This window comes from Oncorhynchus mykiss, chromosome 13, assembly GCF_013265735.2.
Source record: "Oncorhynchus mykiss isolate Arlee chromosome 13, USDA_OmykA_1.1, whole genome shotgun sequence".
Classification (NCBI taxonomy): Eukaryota; Metazoa; Chordata; class Actinopteri; order Salmoniformes; family Salmonidae; genus Oncorhynchus; species Oncorhynchus mykiss.
In genome coordinates, this window is record NC_048577.1 from 21,867,267 (window position 1) to 21,889,572 (window position 22,306).

General features: G+C 44.2%; 1 protein-coding gene across 4 annotated transcripts in view; it reads right to left on the minus strand.

The window, feature by feature from the left end:
- Positions 1–22,306, minus strand: part of LOC110485942 (alpha-1,6-mannosylglycoprotein 6-beta-N-acetylglucosaminyltransferase B) — a 161,189-nt gene that overhangs the window by 111,529 nt on the left and 27,354 nt on the right. The gene's annotated exons all lie outside the window — the stretch shown is intronic.

Sequence of the window (22,306 nt, forward strand, 5' to 3'; positions counted from 1 at the left end):
GACAACCCAAGGTCATAGACACAGTCAATCTATACACAGTCAATCTACTTAGACAACAGCTACAGTTGAAGTCGGAGGTTTACATACACTTAGGTTGGAGTCATTAAAACCCGTTTTTCAACCACTCCACACATTTCTTTTCAACGAGCTATAGTTTTGGCAAGTCGGTTAGGACATCTACTTTGTGCATGACACAAGTCATTTTACAACAATTGTTTACAGACATATTATTTCATGTATAATTCACTGTATCACAATTCCAGTGGGTCAGAAGTTTACTGTGCCTTTAAACAACTTAACAAACAAATAAAAAATTATGTCATGGCTTTAGAAGCTTCTGATAGGCTAATTGACATAATTTGAGTCAATTGGAGGTGTACCTGTGGATGTATTTCAATGCCTACCTTCAAACTCAGTGTCTCTTTGCTTGACATCATGGGAGAATCAAAAGAAAATAAATTGTAGACATCCACAAGTCTGGTTCATCCTTGGGAGCAATTTCCAAATGCCTGAAGGTATCACGTTCATCTGTACAAACAATAGTACGCAAGTATAAACACCATGGGACCACGCAGCTGTCATACCGCTCAGGAAGGAGACGCGTTCTGTCTCCTAGAGATTAACGTATTTGGTGCGAAAAGTGCAAATCAATCCCAGAACAACAACAAAGGACCTTGTGAAGATGTTGGAGGAAACAGGTACAAAAGTATCTATATCCATAGTAAAAGGAGTCCTATATTCCCATAACCTGAAAGTCCGCTCAGCAAGGAAGAAGCCACTGCTCCAAAAGCGCCATAAAAAAGTCTGACTACGGTTTGCAACTGCACATGGGGGACAAAGATCATACTTTTTGGAGAAATGTCCTCTGGTCTGATGAAACAAAAATAGAAATATTTGGCCATAATGACCATTGTTGTGTTTGGAGGAAAAAGGGGGAGGCTTGCAGGCCGAAGAACACCATCCCAACCGTGAAGCACGGGGGTGGCAGCATCATGTTGTGGGGTGCTTTGCTGCAGGAGGGACTGGTGCACTTCACAAAATAGATGGCATCAAGGTGGCGCAGTGGTTAAGGGCGCTGTACTGCAGCTTCAGCTGTGCCACCAGAGACTCTGGGTTCGCGCCCAGGCTCTGTTGTAACCGGCAGCGACCGGGAGGTCCGTGGGGCGATGCACAATTGGCCTAGCGTCGTCCAGGTTAGGGAGGTCTTGGCCGGTAGGGATATCCTTGTCTCATCGCGCACCAGCGACTCCTGTGGCGGGCCGGGCGCAGTGCACGCTAACCAAAGTTGTCAGGTGCACAGTGTTTCCTCCGACACTTTGGTGCGGTTGGCTTCCGGGTTGGATGCGTGCTGTGTTAAGAAGCAGTGGGTTGGGTTGTGTATCGGAGGACGCATGACTTTCAACCTTCGTCTCTCCCGAGCCCGTACGGGAGTTGTAGCGATGAGACTAAAAATTGGGGAGAAAAAGGGGTAAAAAAAAAAAAAAAGAAAAAAAAAAGAGATGGCATCATGAGGCAGGAAAATTATGTGGTTATATTGAAGCAACATCTAAAGACATCAGTCAGAAAGTTAAAGCTTGGTCGCAAATGGGTCTTCCAAATCGACAATACTTCCAAAGTTGTGGCAAAATGGCTAACGACAAAATGGCTAACGACAAAATGGCTATTGGAGTGGCCATCACAAAGCAGAACTGAAAAAGGCCTTGCAAGCAAGGAGGCCTACAAACCAACTCTGTCAGGAGGAATTGGCCAAAATTCCCCCAGCTTTTTGTGGGAAGCTTGTGGAAGGCTACCCGAGATGTTTGACCCAAGTTAAACAATTTAAAGGCAATGATACCAAATACTAATTTAGTGTATGTAAACTTCTGACCCACTGGGAATGTGATGAAAGAAATAAAAGCTGAAATAAATCACTCTCTCTACTATTATGACATTCTGACATTTCACATTCTTAAAATAAAGTGGTGATCCTAACTGACCTAAGATAGTGCATTTTTATTAGGATTAAATGTCAGGAATTGTGAAAAACTGAGTTAAATGTATTTGGCTAAGGTGTATGTAAACTTCCGACTTCAACTGTAAAACACAGCCAGACAACGCATTGGGCCAAACTGACTGATATACCATTTACACGATTACAATATAATTAATATATTCTGAAGATGAATAAGATACATTTTCTGCAAACTTTCACTGACACAATGTGCAAAAATTATTTTAAAGGATTTAAAAGGGCTTTAAAAATAGAAAATATATTAGTATAATAATAATGATATAGCAGGTGGGTTTATCCAAAGTGAAATACAGAAAATATATTATTGGTATTCACAGCATGTGGTCCTTGCAGGGAGTCAAACCCACAACCCTGGTGTTGCAAGTGTGCAAGTACCACCTCCTGATTCAGCTCACACCAAGGACCTCTGCCTTGCTAGCACACTATGGTGGATGCTAGCACACGTGACCACCTTGTCTTGCCAATCGGCGCAACACAAAAAGCTAGCTATTCACTGGCGAAAGTTGGGAAACTTCATGTTGAGGAGTAAGTTTCACACATCCCCATGTACTACACATCCACCATGCTTTAACTAACTGGACCATTGGAACTATATACACTGAACTAAAATATAAACACAACATGTAAAGTGTTGGTCCCATGTTTCATGAGCTGATGTAAAAAATCCCAGAAAAATTCCATGCGCACAAAAAGCTCATTTCTCTCAGATGTTGTGCACACATTTGTTTACATCCCTGTTGGGGATAATCCATCCACCTGACAGGTGTGGCATAGCAAGAAGCTGATTAAACAGCATGACCACTACACAGGTGCACATTGTGCTGGGCACAATACAAAGCCACTCTAAAATGTGCAGTTTTGTCTCACAACACAATGCCACAGATGTCTCAAGTTTTGAGATGGCATACAATTGTCATGCTGACTGCAGGAATGTTCACCAGAGCTGTTACCAGAGAACTGAATGTTAATTTCTCTACCATAAGCTGCCTCCAATGTCGATTTCGAGAATTTGTCAGTACGTCCAACCGGCCTCACAACCCAGACCACATGTAACCTCGCCAGCCCAGGACCTCCACATCTGGCTCCTTCACCTGGAGAATCGTTTTTTTTTGGGGGGGGGGACTCAATCTGATTGGCTGGGCCTGGCTCCCAGTGGGTGGGCCTGGCTGCCAATTGAGTGGGACTATGCCCTCACAGGCCCACCCATGGCTGCACCCCTGCCCAGTCATGTGAAATCCATAGATTAGGCCTAATTTGTTTATTAATATTGACTGATTTCCTTATATGAATTTCAACTCAGTAAAGTCTTAGAAACTATTACATGTTGCATTCATATTTTTGTTCAGTGCATACATTTCATTTAGACCCCTTCATTTTTTCCACATTTTGTTACATTACAGCCTTATTGTAAAATGGATAAAATACCATTTTCTAGTCATCAATCTACACACAATATCCCATAATGACAAAGCAAAACCCCTTTTTTTAAATCATTTTAGCAAATGTATGTACTTATTTACATAAGTATTCAGACCCTTTGCTATGAGCCTCAAAATTTAGCTCATTGATCATCCTTGAGATGTTTCTACTTGATTGAGTCCACCTGTGCTAAATTCAATTGATTGGACATGATTTGGAAAGGCACACATATGCCTATAAAAGGTCCCACAGTTGACAGTGCATGTCAGAGCAAAAACCAAGCCATGAGGTCAAAGGAATTGTCCGAAGAGCTCCAAGACAGGATTGTGGAGGGGCACAGATCTGAGGAAGGGTACCAAAACATTTCTGTAGCATTGAATGTCCCCAAGAAGACAGTGGCCTCCATCATTCTTGAATGGAAGAAGTTTGGAACCACCAAGACTCTTCCTAGAGCTGGCCGCCCTGCCAAACTGAGCAATCGGAGGAGAAGGGTCTTGGTCAGGGAGGTGATCACTCTGACAGAGCTTCAGAGTTCCTCTGTGGAGATGGGAGAACCTTCCAGAAGGACAACCATCTCTGCAGCACTCCACCAATCAGGCCTTTATGGTAGAGTGGCTAGACGCAAACCACTCCTCAGTAAAATGCACATGACAGCCCACTTGGAGTTTGCTAAAAGGCACCAAAGGACTCTCAGACCATGAGAAACAAGATTCTCTGGTCTGATGAAACCAAGATGGAACTCTTTGTCCTGAATGTCAAGCGTCACGTTTGGAGGAAACCTGGCACCCTCCCTACGGTGAAGCATGGTGGTGGCAGCATCATGCTGTGGGGATGTTTTTCAGCGGCAGGGACTGGGAGACTAGTCAGGATCGAGGGAAAGATGAACGGAGCAAACCTGACAGAGCTTGAGAGGATATGTAGAGAAGAATGGGATAAACTCCCCAAATACCGGTGTGCCGAGCTTGTAGCGTCATACCCAAGAAGACTTGCCAAAGGTGCTTCAACAAAGTACTGAGTAAAGGTTCTGAATACTTATGTTAATTTGATATTTTCCGTTTTTGATTTGTCATTATAGGGTATTGTGTGTAGATTGAAAAAAAACTATAGAATACATTTCATAATAAGGTTGTCACGTAACAAAATGTGTAAATAGTGAAGGGGTCTGAATACTTTCTGAATGCACTATATATAACACTGTCCTAATATTTAGTTTCACCCCCTTTTGCTTTCAGAACAGCCTCAATTTGTCAGTGCATGGACTCTACAAGGTGTCAAAAGCGTTCCACAAGGATGCTGGCCCATGTTGAGCGTGAAAAACACAGCAGTGTGGCAGTTACGCTCAACCCGCTGCTCTTGGCATCTACTACCATACCCCACACAATCCATGTCTCAATTATCTCAAGGCTTAAAAATCATCCCCTTCATTTACACTGTGCCATGACTGGCCTGTTTGGGTCCGGTTACCGTGGACCATAATCCTACAGAGATGTCTCTCACTCCCATCAGCGGGGGAGAGATCGAGAGATATGGAGGTGGGGGGGGGGGGGGGGGGGGGGGGGGGGGGGGGGGTTATGACACCTGCCGCCCATGGTAAATCTTAAGGAAGCTCTCCAAGGAATCGTGTGTCTACACTGCTTTCATTCCCACGCTGGAACCATCTACACGGCTGATTAGCCGTCCTCCGAAGAACCCTTTTCAGAGCAAGGGCGGGGAAACAGACCTCTAAGAGAAAGGACACTCACATCGTGAGGAGAAACAGAGAGTTGTACCCGGTAACCGAAGACGTGCCGTCATCAGAGAAGTCGGAACCCGGCCCACGACGAAACACCTCATCGGAGACCTTCAACACGTAATTACATCATTATCTTCTGACCCATAAGAGCGGCAGTTCGGGGCAAGGTTAGGGTTAAAATAAGCATAGTCGACAGATGCACCCAAGTGTGCTTTTCTCGTGCACTCTCTCTCTTTCTCTCTCTTTTGAAACCCCCATTTTGTGTAACACGTGTCATACTGTGTCGGCCCGCTAGGGACGTGTTTCATTATACTAAGTTCTAATAGCCTAGACTGTGTGTTTGTGAATCTTATATTATCCTTTTAGCTTGTTAGTAAATAAATAATCAACTCAATTGGTGTGGTAGGGACTTATTTAGTGAGACTCGATCATGTGCAGATTATACGATGTTCAGAATGAGACTGTAGAGGAATTTGATGAATTAACGACGGCTGTATAATGGATATTCTGATATTCTTTGAGTTAATTTGGGAAATAGAAACGCAAGCCAAAATAAGGTTGTAAAGTAACAAAACTTCCCCACGGTGCCCCAGGTGAATGAGTTACTAATTACCCGATTCATTTAATCCCGTAATTATAAACCGTTAATCGTTCGATGGTCAGCAGTTGTCGCATGAATCAATACAACGTTACGACAACTGATTGAAGTTGATTTAACAAGTGACATCACTAAAGGGTTCATAGCTTTCACCTGGAGTCACATGGTCAGTTTTTTGTCATGGAAAGAGCCGGTGTTCCTAATGTTTTATATATATAAACTAAAATGACCATTGAACTGTTTCCTAGATACCAGACTGTCGCTTTGAAAACCATAAAGGGAGGGTCACTGAAAAGTGAGAGAAACTCATAGCTCAGATACAGCACTGGACCATTCCCTTTAAGGCAGAGAGATCACAGTATATTCTTCTCCATCATAATATCAGTAGGTATGAGGTTTGATTGTCGTGATAATCATCTGGAGTGAGCTGCCTACCCCAACCTATTTATCAACCAACCAATTGGAAGAGTAAAAATAACTAATAGCTCAAATACTGCCTTGGGGCAGTGGTGGAAAAAGTACTCAATTGTCATACTTGAGTAAAAGTAGAGATAACTTCATAGAAAATGACTCAAGTAAAAGTGAAAGTCACCCAGTAAAATACTACTTGAGTAAAAGTCTAAAAGTATTTGGTTATAAATATACTTAAGTATCAAAAGTACATGGAATTGCTCAAATGTACTTAAGTATCAAACGTAAAAGTAGAAATCATTTAAAATTCCTTATATTAAACAAACCAGAAGGCACCATTTTTTAAAATGATTTTGTGATTGACGGATAGACAGGGGCACACTCCAACACTCACACATCATTTACAAACAAAGCATTTGTGTTTAATGAGTCTAACAGATCAGAGGCAGTAGGGATGAACAGGGATGTTTTCTAGTTAAGTGTGTGAATTGGACCATTTTCCTGTCAAAATAATTTGGGGGTGTCAGGGAAAATGTAAAAAGTACATTATTTTCTTGAGGAATGTAGTGAAGTAAAAGTAGAAGTTGGCAAAAATATAAATAGTGAAGTGAAGTACAGATACCCGGGGAAAAAAGACTTAAGTAGTACTTCAAAGTAGTTTTACTTAAGTACTTTACACCACTGCCTTGAGGCATACAACCCTATGACTAACCGTATCTGAGACCATTCCCTTTAAGACAGAGAGGTCGCTGTATATTCTTGTCTGCACTATCATCATGTCAGTGGGTATGAGGTGTGATTGTCATGGTAATCACCTGGTGTGAGTCCTCTCCTCCATCACACTCCAATCCTATTGACTTGACAGGTAATTACAGCAGATTAAGTCCTCTACAGGAGAACTGTGGGAGAAGGTCACAATTTTTTCTTTCCATGGCAACCTATTATGTCTCTCTCTCACTTTCCTCTTCACTGTCTCTCTCTCTCTCTATTCCATATTCTCTTTCTCCCCTGAACTAGGCAGTTAACCCACTGTTCCTAGGTCGTCATTGAAAATAAGAATTTGTTCTTAACTGACTTGCCTAGTTAAATAAAGGTAAAATAAAAATATTCTCTCTCTCCTCTCCATACTCTCCTTTCTCCTTACTATCTCTCCCTCTCTCCCTACCTCTCTTTGGACTCTCACTACTCTCCTCTAGGATCTGTCTCTTTCTCTACTCTCTTCTCTCTCCCTTTCTCGCTTTCTCCCCCCCACGCAATCTCGTAGTTATCTCCCTCCACAGTGACAGATGAGGCCCCGGTGTGACAGTGAGTGACATAGTGTCCTTGGGGTCCTAACACATCACCGTGTCAACCCATCACCGTGTGACGGGTTACCTTGGCGACTGTCCTAGCTGTCAATTGACTCCTGATGAGCCGTAATGGTCGTGATGGTCATTTGGACACGGAAACATCTTGCTGCGATCTTATTGGCACAAGGGAACACTCCAGTTGATCTCATTGGCTGCTGTGTTAAAAGGGTTGTTATAACAATGTCATTTAGGTTATTTTTATTACAAAATGCCAATTCAAAAGGCATTTGTGATCCAGCCAGAAGCTTATTTCAACGGTCTGGTGGTTAAATAGAATATGACTGTCAATGGGTAGGCTACCAGTTAACCGTAGTATTAAGAGTAAACCACCCACTGACCCTGGATCAGTTAGAAAATGTTTTTTTGGTACTGTATCTCAGATTGTTCTGGCAATTCTCACATAGAAACCTCATAGGGAGGAAGGATGTTAAACATGGTTTTTACATTTGTATCACAAAGCATTTTGGAGAAAGTCATGATGAAATTGGTAATTACATTTTGGGCCTTTTTAGACCTATAAGGAATATGTCTAGATTCTGAAATACATTTCTTTATTCAACATAAAAAAAATATGAATATCTCAAAGCGACCCTTTTGATTTAGCTTAGTTTTAGACATATTGTTTGTAACAATATACTCATTTCAAATGTCCAGAATGGCTCTCTGGTACTTTTAATGACATGACCAATTGAAGTGATAGGTAATTAACCAATCACAGCCCTCCTTTAGGATTCGTAAGTCAGCCAGTCAAGTTTCCTTTTGAATCCATTTTCCCATTCACTGTGTCGGTAGTGCTCATAAAATTGATCATACCTATAGAATTAGTAGAGAGCCCACTATGGAAATGGTATGTTCTTGTAGAGGGTAGTGTTCTAAACAATATGTCTAATATTGAATAAATGAATAAGTCCTTGTTTTTATTTCAGAATCTAGACATACTCCTTATGATAGAGCACACTATAAAAGTGTACAACGACACCATGATGTTGTCTGTTTCATGTACGGTTCACAGATCATAGGGTCTTACAGGAGGCAGCCTAAAAAAAGCCACTTTCATCACGATTTTCTCAAAAATGGTTTGTGAAACAAATTTAAAAAAACTTTTCTAACATTACTTCCAATGAAGTTTCTATGGGAGAATAGCCAGAACAATCTGAGATATAGAAAATATTTTCTGTTCGCGTGGAATCGCCCAAAGGCACAATGTGACCACACAGGCTGCTGGTAATTACCTCACATATTAGAGGTCAAATCATTAACATGAACATGCCACTAGGCCGTCTGAATAGATTAGCTCAACAGTCAACTATAGGCCATCGACATGCTGTTAGGGTCAGTTACAAGTCAATCCACTGCACTTGCTGCATCCTCAGAGAGACATCAACAATCAGTCAATTCCATCAGAGTCAGCTACAGGTCAGTCCACTCCACTTACTATAGCTCTTAGAGCTAGCTTCATGTGCAGTTGTTATAGCTCTATGCTCTCAGGAAAAAAAGGTGCTATCTAGAACCTTAAAGGGCTCTTTGGCTGTACCCATAGGAGAACCCTTTGAAGAAACCTATTCGGTTCCTGGTAGAAACATTTTGGTTCCAGGTAGAAAGCTGTTTGGTTCCATGTACAACCCTTTCCACAGAGGGTTCTACATGGAACCCAAAAGAGTTCTACCTGGAGTCAAAAAAGGTTCTCCTTTGGGGACAGCCGAAAACCCACTTTGGAACCCTTTTTCTAAGTGTATCCGGATTCAGCTACAAGCCAGTCCACTGAGCCCTAGGACCATGCCTCAAGGACTACCTGGCCTGGTGACTCCTGGCTGTCCCTGTCCCTAGTCCACCTGGTCTTGCTGCTGATCCAGTTTCTGTTGTTTTGCCTGTGGCTACGGAACCCTGACCTGTTCACTGGACGTGGTACCTTGTCCTGGACCTGCTGTTTTCGCCCCTCTCTTTCCCTCTCCCTCACTCTCTCCCCCTCCTTCTCTCTCTCTCTCTCTCTACCGCACCTCAGAATGCTCAGCTATGAAAAGCTAACTTACATTTACTCCTGAGGTGCTGACCTGTTGCACCCTCTACAACCACTGTGATTATTAATTGACCCTGTTGGTCATCTATGAACGTTTGAACATCTTTAAGAACAATCTGGCCTTAATGGCCGTGTACTCTTATAATCTCCACCTGGCGCTGCCAAAAGAGAACTGGCCACCCCTCAGAGCCTGGTTCCTCTCTAGGTTCCGTCCTAGATTCCTGCCTTTCTAGGGAGTTTTTCCTTGCCACAGTGCTTCTAAATCTGCATTGCTTGATGTTTGGGCTTTTAGGCTGGGCTTCTGTACAAGCACTTTGTGACATCTGCGGAAGTAAAAAGTGCTTTAATGAGTACATTTGATTTGATACTTGCTGTAGCTCTATGGAGCCAGCTACAGGCCAATCTACTTGTTATAGCTCCATCTAGAGACATGTACTATATAGAGTCTACTTCCTATAGCTCTATCGAGCCAGTCAGCCATTGTCTCTGTGCTGATCCTCAGTGATCACAGATTACATCAGTATTAGCATGAGCTCTCCCAGGGGGACCCTAGTGTTTCATACGGAGCTTCCTTGTTTGCGAGGGATATTGCCATGCGCTGACAGCTCAATACCAACACAGCACACCTCTAGAAAAGCAGTGTTTTTGTCTTAGTGCTACAACAAGAAAGGGCACGTACAAGGCTCTGAGAGTTTAAAGTACCCCCTTCTGCCCTCCTTGATGATCAAATAACAGAAGGGAAAAAAGGCCAGTTGGGCCAGTAAGCAAAAGGTCACTGGTTTTAATTCCCCCACCCGAATAGGTGAAAAACTGTCGATGTGCCCTTGAGCAAGGCACCTTAATTGCTCCAGGGTCTCCCGTTAATAATGGCTGATCCCTGGTTGTGACCTCACTCTCTGAGGGTGCCTCAGGGGGAGGGGGATATGTAAAAATGTTTTTTTCCAATTCACATGTGAAATATGACACATATAAGCACCCACCTAATTATTATATATACAGTTGAAGTCGGAAGTTTACATACACTTAAGTTGGAGTCATTAAAACTCGTTTTTCAACCACTCCACAAATTTCTTGTTAACAAACTATAGTTTTGGCAAGTCGGTTAGGACATCTACTTTGTGCATGACAAGTGATTTTTCTAACAATTGTTTACAGACAGATTATTTCACTTATAATTCACTGCATTACAATTCCAGTGGGTCAGACGTTTACATACACTAAGTTGACTGTGCCTTTAAACAGCTTGGAAAAAAACAGAAAAGTATGTAATGGAAGCTTCCGATAGGCTAATTGACATCGTTTGAGTCAATTGGAGGTGTACCTGTGGATGTATTTCAAGGCCTACTTTCAAACTCTTTGCTTGACATCATGGGAAAATCAAAAGAAATCAGCCAAGACCTCCACAAGTCTGGTTCATCCTTGGGAGCAATTTCCAAAGGCCTGAAGGTACCACGTTAATCTGTACAAACAATAGCACGCAAGAAAAACCCCATGGGACCATGCAGCCATCATACTGTTCAGAAAGGAGGCGTGTTCTGTCTCCTAGAGATGAACGTACTTCGGTGCGAAAAGTGCAAATCAATCCCAGAACAACAGCAAAGGATCTTGTGAAGATGCTGGAGGAAACAGGTAGAAAGTATCTATATCCACAGTAAAACGAGTCCAATATCGACCTAATCTGAAAGGCAGCCCAGCAAGGAAGAAGCCACTGCTCCAAAAGCGCCATAAAAATGTCTGACTACGGTTTGCAACTACACATTGGGACAAAGATCGTACTTTTTGGAGAAATGTCCTCTGGACTGATGAAACAAAAATAGAACTGTTTGGCCATAATGACCATCTTTATGTTTGGAGGAAAAAGGGGGAGCCTTGCAAGTCGAAGAACACCATCCCAACCGTGAAGCACGGGGGTGGCAGCACCATGTTGTAGGGGTGCTTTGCTTTGCTGCAGGAGGGACTGGTGCACTTCACAAAATATATGGCATCATGACAAAGGAAAATTATGTGGATATATTGAAGCAACATCTCAAGACATCAGTCAGGAAGTTAAAGCTTAAACACAAATGGGTCTTCCAAATGGACAATGACCCCAAGCATACTTACTTGCAAGCAAAGTTGTGGCAAAATGGCTTAAGGACAACAAAGTCAAGGTATTGGAGTGGCCATCACAAAGCCCTGACCTCAATCCCATAGAACATTTGTATGCAGAACTAAAAAAGTGTGTGCGAGCAAGGAGGCCTACAAACCTGACTCAGTTACACCAGCTCTGTTAGGAGGAATGGGCCAAAATTCACCCAACTTATTGTGGGAAGCTTGTGGAAGGCTACCTGGAACGTTTGACCCAAGTTAAACAATTTAAAGGCTACCAAATACCAAATACGAATTGAGTGTATGTAAACTTCTGACCCAGTGGGAATGTAAAAGCTGAAATAAACCATTCTCTCTACTATTATTCTAAATATCAAGAATTGTGAAAAACTGAGTTTAAATGTATTTGGCTAAGGTGTATGTAAACTTCCAACTTCAACTGTATGAATTAACATAGGATAGAAACAGTTGTTTATCCGTAAAGCAAACAGTACTGTTACCACAGTAAATATATGTTATCTCTCTCCAGGAGAAGATGGATAAAACCAAGTGGAAAAAGTATGAATAGCAACTATCTAAATTCTGTTCATATTAGGAGTCTAATTGACCGTGCACTGTGTGAATCAATACATTCTCGAATACATTCTTCAAAGCGATTTCTTAATCGATTGTCGTCCTCGTCTTGTGAATAACTCTACATTCTCCTTAAACTTAAATCTGAGGTGAAAATAAATGTCAGATTCAGTCAAATCATCAGATTTGAAGATTGAGTCGTGGGTGAGCTAACAGGACCGTCTGTTCTTTCCCTTGGCTGGTACCACGTCACAGTGTGTCGGGGGGCTCCAGCTAGCGTGGGATGGCATGGCGTACATCACTGTAACACAACTGCTCTCCCCAGCTTCAACTACCATATTGCCCTGAATATTTAGTGTCACGGCGCATCGTATGTGAGGCGTGAGGCGTGAAAGGAATATTCCTGTTAGTGTCTCTAACAGGGCTACAGGGGGGGGGGGGGGGGGGGGGGGGGGGGGGGGGGGGGGGGGGGGTTGTAGGTGTGTGTGTGTGTGTGTGTGTGTGTGTGCGTGCATGCGTGCCTGTGTGTGTGTGCTTGCGTGTGTGTGTGAGTTTTGACTAGCCAATATCCCCCCTCAGTATGGGAGAGGCTAACTCGCAGCAGGGGAAAACTTCTGTCTGCTTTTATTTCGGTCACAAACTGTGTTTTAGACAGAATGCCAACTCTGTTTTTCTCAGCTAGAGTAGTTCACCTCTACAATACCTGCTAAGATACAGAGGCAGGACTGTGTTGACTTGGCCAGTGTGTGTGTGTGTGTGTGTGTGTGTGTGTGTGTGTGTGTGTGTGTGTGTGTTTACCTTTCATGGTTTGAACTCCCACTGAAATCTGTCCCTTTTAAACCTCTAACGTGTGAACAGTCCAACTACACACCCCTCAATTCACAACGTCACAGTCCTACTGTTATGGACGCACACCCACCCACACACACCCGCACACCTCAGAGCACAACAACCCAGTGCCACTGTTCAACAACACACCCTTAATGGAAGGACATGGTCCCTGGCGCTAACAGTCCTCACTTCTCTGTGTGTGTTCCTCTCTTAATGGACAGACCCACTGTTTACTTCACACCAGCACCCCTCTCCTCTCCGCCCCTCTCATCTCCACCCCTTTCCCCTCCTCCACTTCAGTGGGATGCTAAGAAGCACTCCCCCTCCATTTCCCACTCTTTTTTATGTTGTGTCAGAGCCAAAGGACCCTTGAGCACTCTGTGAGCTGTTGAACGCAGCATCATCTTAGTGCAGTGTTGCAAACGTGGCCCATTCTGCAACGCTGTGAAAAGCCTCTATGAGGAGGACAATGGAGGCACAGCCCGGTGGTGGCGGGTTGTAAAACCATGGGCTGAAAAGGCTGGTCATTTCGGTTGTGTCGTGCAGAATTGGTTGCTAGAGGGTCAGGTTGCTTTTTCTTGGACATACTATAAACACCCATAGGCCTTTATCATACACAGGCAAGCACAACAGAAACCCTGACTCTGTGTCCACATCATCCTATAACACATAATTGCGCACCAGGAGTTGTTCATTGTGAAGTCCCTCTGTCTCCCCCGCTGGCATGAAAAAAGATAGACAGTAAATAGAATATAGTGGAGTACACTGTACTGTAGTTACACTTGGACTAGTTTGCTGTGTGTGTGCAATCGTAGCCAGGCTCCCAATGCGACTCACCCGGCAGTGACTCAGATCGAGGTGTGGGGTGTGCTGTTAGGGAGCAGGCAACAGGATGTGGTGTTAGTGAGATTGGCCACAGGCTGTTTGCATATTCATGCGGTGAAATACATGTCAGGCTTGGCTAGAGATGACATAGTTGACACTTATAGGGAGACGAATTGGAGCAGACCAACACACATCCCTGAACGTACCACATGTATACGTTCTGACACAGACACAGACAGGCATATAGACATCATACACTCATGTACTCCCAGTAGGTAGGTTTGCCTGTGTGTGTGTGTGTGTGTGTGTTTCCAACAAATCCTTACAGCCTGGTACATATATTTTGACGGTATGGGATCCACCTCTCTCCCTCTCCTCCTCGCCACCTCTCCTCTCCCCCCTCCCTGTTTCTCTCTATAGAGTTGAGCCCTGGTAGTCTGTTTGCCAGTATATCCATTCCCTCTCGTGCACACACAGTCACACAGTAAGCGCACACACTGTCAGTGGACCTATCTAGAAAATCAACTATTGATGAATTTCTTTCCCCTGAACACAATAGTATATGTTATATATTATAACCTGCTTGCTGTTTACAGCAAAGCACTGATCTAAGGTCAGTTTTGGATGTTCCAGCACTAACAGGTTAAGGTCAGGATTTGCTGAGATTGCTCTAATCCTAGAAGTCTGCTTACCCGCTGGGCACGGACGTCAGTTCAACGTCTAGTGTTGATTTACATTTGGTTAAGTTTTCAACTAACGTGATTTCAATGTAAAATCAACAAAACATTTAGTTTTTTTTAAGTTGGGTGGAAAAAAAGGCTGAATGTTGATGACTTTTTGCAAATTCAATAGTTTCCCACGTTGATTCAACATCATCAGATAGATTTTCAAGTTAAAGTTATTTTTAAACCTTTATTTAACCAGGTAGTCTAGTTGAGAACAAGTTCTCATTTACAACTGCGACCTGGCCAAGATAAACATAGCAGTTCGACACATACAACGACACAGAGTTACACATGGAATGAACAAACAACAGTCAATAATACAGTAGGAAAATCTATATACAGCATGTGCAAATGAGGTAGGATAAGAAAGGTAAGGCAATAAATAGCGAAGTAATTACAATATAGCAAATAAACACTGGAATGGTAGATGTGCAGAGGATGAATGTGCAAGTTGAGATACTGGGGTGCAAAAGGAGCAAGATAAATAAAAAATACAGTGTGTGGATGAAGTAGATTGGATGGGCTATTTACAGACGAGCTATGTACAGGTGCAGTGATCTGTGAGCTGCTCTGACAGCTGGTGCTTAAAGCTAGTGAGGGAGATATGAATCTCCAGCTTCGGAGATTTTTGCTGTTCGTTCCAGTTATTGGCAGCAGAGAACTGGAAGGAGGGGCGTCCAAAGGAAGAATTGGCTTTGGGGGTGACCAGTGAGATATACCTGCTGGACCGCGTGCTACGGGTGGATGCTGCTACGGTGACCAGTGAGATATACCTGCTGGACCGCGTGCTACGGGTGGGCGCTGCTACGGTGACCAGTGAGCTGAGATAAGGCGGGGCTTTACCTAGCAGAGGTGAAGTTATGTGGAAACAATGTCTATCGAACCAGTTTTTGACGAATGGATAAAGCATGCAATCTCCTCTCCATCCCATCTCCATTTCCAAACTGGAATTAGATTAGATGTAATTAGATGCAGTTTAATTATCATAGCCATCATGGGGGATTTCTACTCGTTAGTTGACAGAGTGGAAAAAAAGGATTGATTGCAAAATGTGGACAGGAAACCAGATTTCTCTAGGGTTGCAGGTTTTCTTGCTACACTGGATCAGGACAGTGGGGATGTGTGCTTTGAGCCAATCAGAATAAGGTAAATAAGCATTGATTCAGGAAGTAGCAGTAATTGTAGAGGTGCTGTACATAAAACAATACAGCACAGAGTAACGTCATAGTGCGGTGAAAGAGGAAGTCTCCTATGGGCAACCCCTTTGGAACCCTTTTTTCTAAGAGTGTAATGCCGATGACATGAAAACAAGCAGAAATGCATGCAAATGTTTTCAAAGAACAGCTGCGTTTGCCAGGCCTATAGCTGTGCGATACACAAAGGCCGAAGACACACAACTGTTAGTGTAAAACCTGACGGTTCCTTTCTCAGTTCCCCTCTTTCAGAACCCCCTTTAACCTTCATTAGTTCCGTCTCTCCGAAACGCCAATTTCGCCCTGATGGTTTTCGTTTGGGGATATTCACTATTCGTGAGGCAAGAAGGTATTCCAAAATCAAAGCTGCGGAGGGGGAAAGAGAAAGAGAGAGGTAAAGATGGAGGGAGATAAGCGAGCTCTCAGTCTATTGGAGCAGTCACTTCTCCTCTGTGCCTGCCTCTCTTTCAAAGCGCACACCGAAGAAGAAGGGATGAGAGAGAAAAAAAACGACAGAGAGCTCGTGTAGAGTACTCGCTGTATCTATCTGGCTTCACTGCGCGGCTTTAATTAAAGCTTCCCCACCCTTCCTCTTCCTCCCTCCGTCCTCCTCTCTGCACCCCCCCTTTCCCCCACTCCTTTAGCAAATCCTCTCAAAACCCATTCTTTGATTTCTGCCTCTCTGAAGTTGCGCTGCTCAGTTCGGATCAGCACTCTCCTCCTCACTCTCTCTCTGTTTTTCTCTCTCTCTCTCTCTCTCTCTCTCTCTCTCTCTCACGCACGCACGCACGCACGCACGCACACACACACACACACACACTCCTTTCCTCTCCCTCTGTTTTTCACCCTACGTCTTTCACCAGCAGTTGGGTCATTTCTGCACCATGTCTTGTATGCTGTTGTGCATGATGTCAGACTCTGAAACTGAGTGGAGCCTTGAAGCCCACTCCTACTCACAAAACAGCCAGTCAGCGCTTGGGAATACAGCCCAATTATGGCCAGAAATAGGCACAGATGAAAACAATGTATGAATAGGGACCAAATTGCATAAAAATATATGAAAGGGTAACGGGTTTGGCGTGCACTGAATGGATGTTAATGGAAAAGGGGAAATAATAGGTTCAGCAAGATCAGGAAGAGTATATATTTGATATTTTCATCTATTTGAAAGTTCCATGTAAAACGTGTACGTTATTACAAAGTGACCTGTTATTTGCATCTGCAGTCCCTGAGAAGGGTAATGTGGCAGTAGATGCATGTCAACATGACTTTCTATGCTGTCAATGACAAGGACGACTAAGGCTGCTGTAGGTCAAGCGAGGGCTGCAGCTATAGGAGCCTGGCACGAGGCACAACTACCTCTGTCAATGTCTTTACATTCAGACACACGTGTGGGTACGCACCCACACACACTCTCAGTGTCCCCTGTGGGCTGACAGTGTACTGAAACATATCACTGTGCATGTACTGGGAAAAGGCCTTACAATGTTAACCCTGTACATCCCATGGCAAGGTTGACATTTGAGTAATTTAGCAGACACGCTCATCCAGAGCAACTTACAGTAGTGAGTACGCACATTTTCTTATTTGTTTGTATTGGTCCCCCATGGGAATCAAACCCACAACCCTGCCATTGCAAGTGCCACGCTCTACCAACTGAGCCATACAAGACCAACAGGACACACATGTATATTCTTAAAATAAGTCCCTAATGCCTATAGTCAAGTACGGCACCTCCTCTTGTCTTAATGAGTCCGTTATGTAAACATGTCTGTTCCTCAGCCTGCATTAGCTTTGCCGACTGCCATTACTTCAATGGGCTTAGTGGCTTTGTGGACAACTGAGACATAGGGCTTCAGGGGGCCACTTTCCACTACGAGGCAAGACCCCGGACGTCACTGTGTGTTAATGTGACAGGGCACTACGTTGCCCTGGGAGAGAGACAGGGAGACATTGGAGGAAAGGAAAGTAGAGAGAGGGGATGGAGCATGAGAGAGGGGATGGAGAGTGAGGGAGAGAGAGAGGGGATGGAGAGTGAGAGAGAGGGGATGAAGAGAGATTCTGACCGGGGGTTTACACTACCTTGGGAGAACAGTTGGAGAGATGGAGAGATATAGAGAGAAAGGGAGAAAATAAGAGCAAAAAAATAGAGATGGGGAAGTAGCGCTCATAAAACACTGTGACATATGATGGTAACTCCCCCTATTGGCCTAACCCCCCCCCCCCCCCCCCCCCCCCCCCCCCCCCCCCCCCCCCCCCCCCCCCCCCCCCCCCCCCCCCCCCCCCCCCCCCCCCCCCCCCCCCCCCCCCCCCCCCCCCCCATCGCCGCCTCGGCTAAAACCAGCTAAACCCACCGTTGGGTTATAGTACGAAATCACATACTACAACCGGACAAATTATGACAAAAGATACATTTGTTGAAATGCATATTCTTCAATGTTGTTGTTTGATGCAATGCGGAACATATCCCAATCCACGCGATCGAAGCAATCTTGAAGCGTGGAATCAGATTGGTCGGACCAGCGTTGAACAGACCTGAGCGCGGGAGCTTCCTGTTTGAGTCTCTGTCTATAGGCAGGGAGCAACATGGAGTCGTGGTCAGTTTTTCCGAAAGGAGGGCGGGGGAGGGCTTTTTTATGCGTCGCAGAAGTTTGAATAACAATGATCTAGGGTTTTACCAGCCCTGGTAGCACAATCGATATGCTGATAGAATTTAGGGAGTCTTGTTTTCAGATTAGCCTTGTTAAAATCCCCAGCTACAATGAATGCAGCCTCATGATATGTGGTTTCCAGTTTACATAGAGTCAAATAAAGTTATAGAGTCAAATAAAGTTCGTTCAGGGCCATCGATGCTTGGGGGGGAATATATGCGGCTGTGATTATAATCTAAGAGAATTCTCCTAGTAGATAATGCGGTCGGCATTTGATTGTGAGGAAGTCAGGTGAACAGAAGGACTTGAGTTCCTGTATGTTGTTATGATCACACCACGTCTCGTTAATCATAAAGCATACCCCCCGCCCCTCTTCTTACCAGAAAGATGCTTGTTTCTGTCGGTGCGATGCGTGAAGAAACCAGCTGGCTGTACCGACTCTGATAGCGTGTCTCGAGTGAGCCATGTTTCTGTGAAGCAAAGAACGTTACAGTCTCTGATGTCTCTCTGGGATGCTACCCTTGCTCGCATTTCATCAACCTTGTTGTCAAGAGACTGGACATTGGCGAGTAGTATGCTAGGGAGCTGTGCGCGATGTGCCCATCTCCGGAGACTGACCAGAAGACCGCTTCGTCTGCCCCTTTTACGGCGACGTTGTTTTGGTTCGCCGGCTGGTATTCGATCCATTGTCCTGGGTGGAAGGCAAACCACAGGATCCGCTTCGGGAAAGTCGTATTCCTGGTCATAATGATGGTGAGTTGACGTTGCTCTTATATCCAGTAGTTCCTCCCGACTGTATGTAATAAAAACCTAAGATTACCTGGGGTACCAATGTAAGAAATAACAGGTAAAAAATACCTGTTAGGAACGTGAAGGCGGCCATCCTCATGGTGTTTCGCCGTAAAGCCTTTTTGAAATCTGACACAGCGGCTGGATTAACAAGACGTTAAGCTTAATTTTGATGTATAATACTTGTATTTTCATGAATGTTAAATATTTATATTTCTGGAATTTGAATTTCATACTCTGAAATTTCACTGGATGTTGGCCAGGTGGGACGTTATCTGCCCATAAGAAGTTAATTAAACAGCTAGACACTAGATAGTTAGGAAGTGTTGATATATAAAAAAACTAATAGGTTTAGGCTGTAAGACTCATGCATCTCTCTCTCTCTCTCTCTCGCTCTCTCTCTGTCTTTCTCCTCTCTCTCTCGGTTTGTCTGCGTCCGTCTCTATAATTCACCCCTCAGCAGATATATTACCAGCTGCCCGCCCCCAGTCTGCACTAAAAGGCAGAGCCAGGTGCATGATGCTTGATGGCCCACTTCATTAGCCTGGCACCATTCATTTATCCTGTTATTTACTCCTGACGTACAGGTAATGAAGCGAGCGACTGGTGAAACAGCAGCAGGGACACATGGGGCAAAAGACCTACGCTGAGCCAAAATGGACACCTGGTGTGGTGAAACCGCAAGGGATCACGTGGGATAAAAAAAACGTGGTAAGCAGAAATGCAGGGAGTTAGACATTCATACTTATTCATACACAACCTTACTGTGTGCTAGCTGACTGCCAACCAGATTGCTACCGGGTAAAGTGGAGATCTTTGCTGAGCTAGACAGAGAAGTACAATTCCCGAGCCACCAAACTTCTCCGCCTTTGCTATAACCTCCAGAATATTAAAGTAGCTGATGTTTTGTTCCTAGCAGGAAGTCACAGCGGGAAGCAGGAGGCATTGTGAAAAATGTCAATAAGCACAGCAGTTGCTACTAAACAGAATCCTTACACAGTACATGTAGTACTGTGCTTTCAACAGCACAGCATTCTCCTCCATACACAGTAACAATGTGAACTGAATGTGCAGATCATTGTGTAAGAATGGCAAGCGGCAACTGCAAATGGCCGGGAGTCACTGTACTGTACACCCAAAAAACTCAGTTCAACTTGAGAAAAACATTTCTGATCGCGCTCAAAAACAAAATGTTAGCCTGGTTGGCTGTAGCCTACAACAAATGAAGCAGCATCAACTACGTGCAAAAAGCAAGCCACGCGGACCTTTGAGTAACTCGAAGGACAGACCTTGCAATAGCCAGTAATACAGCTAGCTATACACAGCAATGGAAGCTGCTGAGGGGAGGAAGGCTCATAATAATGTCTGGGATGGAGCTTATGGGATGGCATCAAACACATACCGTTCCACCATTCCACATACTGTATTCCTCTCCAGCAATTACCACGGGCCGGTCCTCCCCAATTAAGGTGCCACCAGCCTCCTGAGATACACAGTGTACATGATTGTCATTCCAAGACAGGCCCTTACCATGGCAGTACCAGATAGTGTGTTTAGCTGCAGTAAGACACAGTTGATATCTACTCCCCTCTCCTCGTCTCTCTTAACACACTGAGGGTAATCTGTATGAGATCCCTCAGGGCTGACTCTCACCCATGTCGGCTCCAATGAGCTCCCGAGCCGACGGCTCCAATGAGCTCCCGAGCTGACAGCTCCAATGAGCTCCCGAGCCGACAGCTCCAATGAGCCCTTGCTTAATCACATTACCTGAGATGGGACTGGCTGATGATGCGTGTTGTATTTGTTTTAATGATGTAGTGATGGGTTGTACATTTACTCTATAGGTCCCTTTGATCAAATAGTTTACCCGTGATGACAGCATAATTGAGTCAGAAGATTTCATCACCAGACGATTTCATCACAGATAAAAAGGAGTCGATTTTGTATTTTATTCCATCACACGTGCACACATGCAAATGCACACACATGCTTACACGTATATGCATATGTATATCCCTCTCGTCCACACACGGTCACACAGTAAGCGCACACACTGTCAGTGGACCTATCTAGAAAATCAACTATTGATGAATTTCTTTCCCCTGCCGAGTGATTAATGATTAATAACAGCGACTAGACAGGAGACCAGACAGGAGAGAGCAGATAGGAGAGATCAGACTTGTCTAGCCTGTCCTCTATATGTTTGTGTCTTACTCCTCTGCCTCTGGCTCTGGCCAACTCAAGTAAGTCGGGAATATATATATATATATATTTTTTACAATTATCCAATTGGTAGTTACAGTCTTGTCCCATCGCTGCAACTCCCCTATGAACTCAGGAGAGAGCCATGCGTCCTCAGAAACACAACCCTGCCAACCTGCACTGCTTCTTGATACACTGCACGCTTAACCCGGAAGCTAGCTGCACCAATGTGTCGGAGGAAACACTGTACAACTGGCAACTGTGTCAGCGTGCATGCGCCTGGCCCACCACAGGAGTCGCTAGAGTGCGATGGGACAAAGACATCCCAGCCAGCCAAACCCTCCCCTATCCCGGACGACGCTGGGCCAATTGTGCACCACCTCATGGGTCTCCCGGTCACGGCCGGCTGCGACACAGCCTGGGATCGAAGCCGGGTCTGTAGTGACGCCTCAAGCACTGTGATGCATTGCCGTAGACCGCTGCGCCACTCTGGAGGCCAATTCTGGAATAACTTGTCTGTGTTTCTACTTCGATTAAATGTGGGACATTACCTTATTTATACTGGAGTGCATTTACACAAAGTTGTTTTTTCAATCACTACTAACAGGAGAGGTTCTTCAGGATGCAAGTATAGAATCCATTTAAAAATCTGTGTTTACTGTAAGAAAAGGCTATGTGTTTACTGTATGAAAAGATTATGTGTTTACTGTATGAAAATACTATGTGTTTACTGTAAGAAAATACTGTGTTTACTGTAAGAAAATACTATGTGTTCACTGTAAGAAAAGACTGTGTTTACTGTAAGAAAAGGCTATGTGTTTACTGTAAGAAAAGACTGTGTTTACTGTAAGAAAAGACTGTGTTTACTGTAAGAAACGACTATGTGTTTACT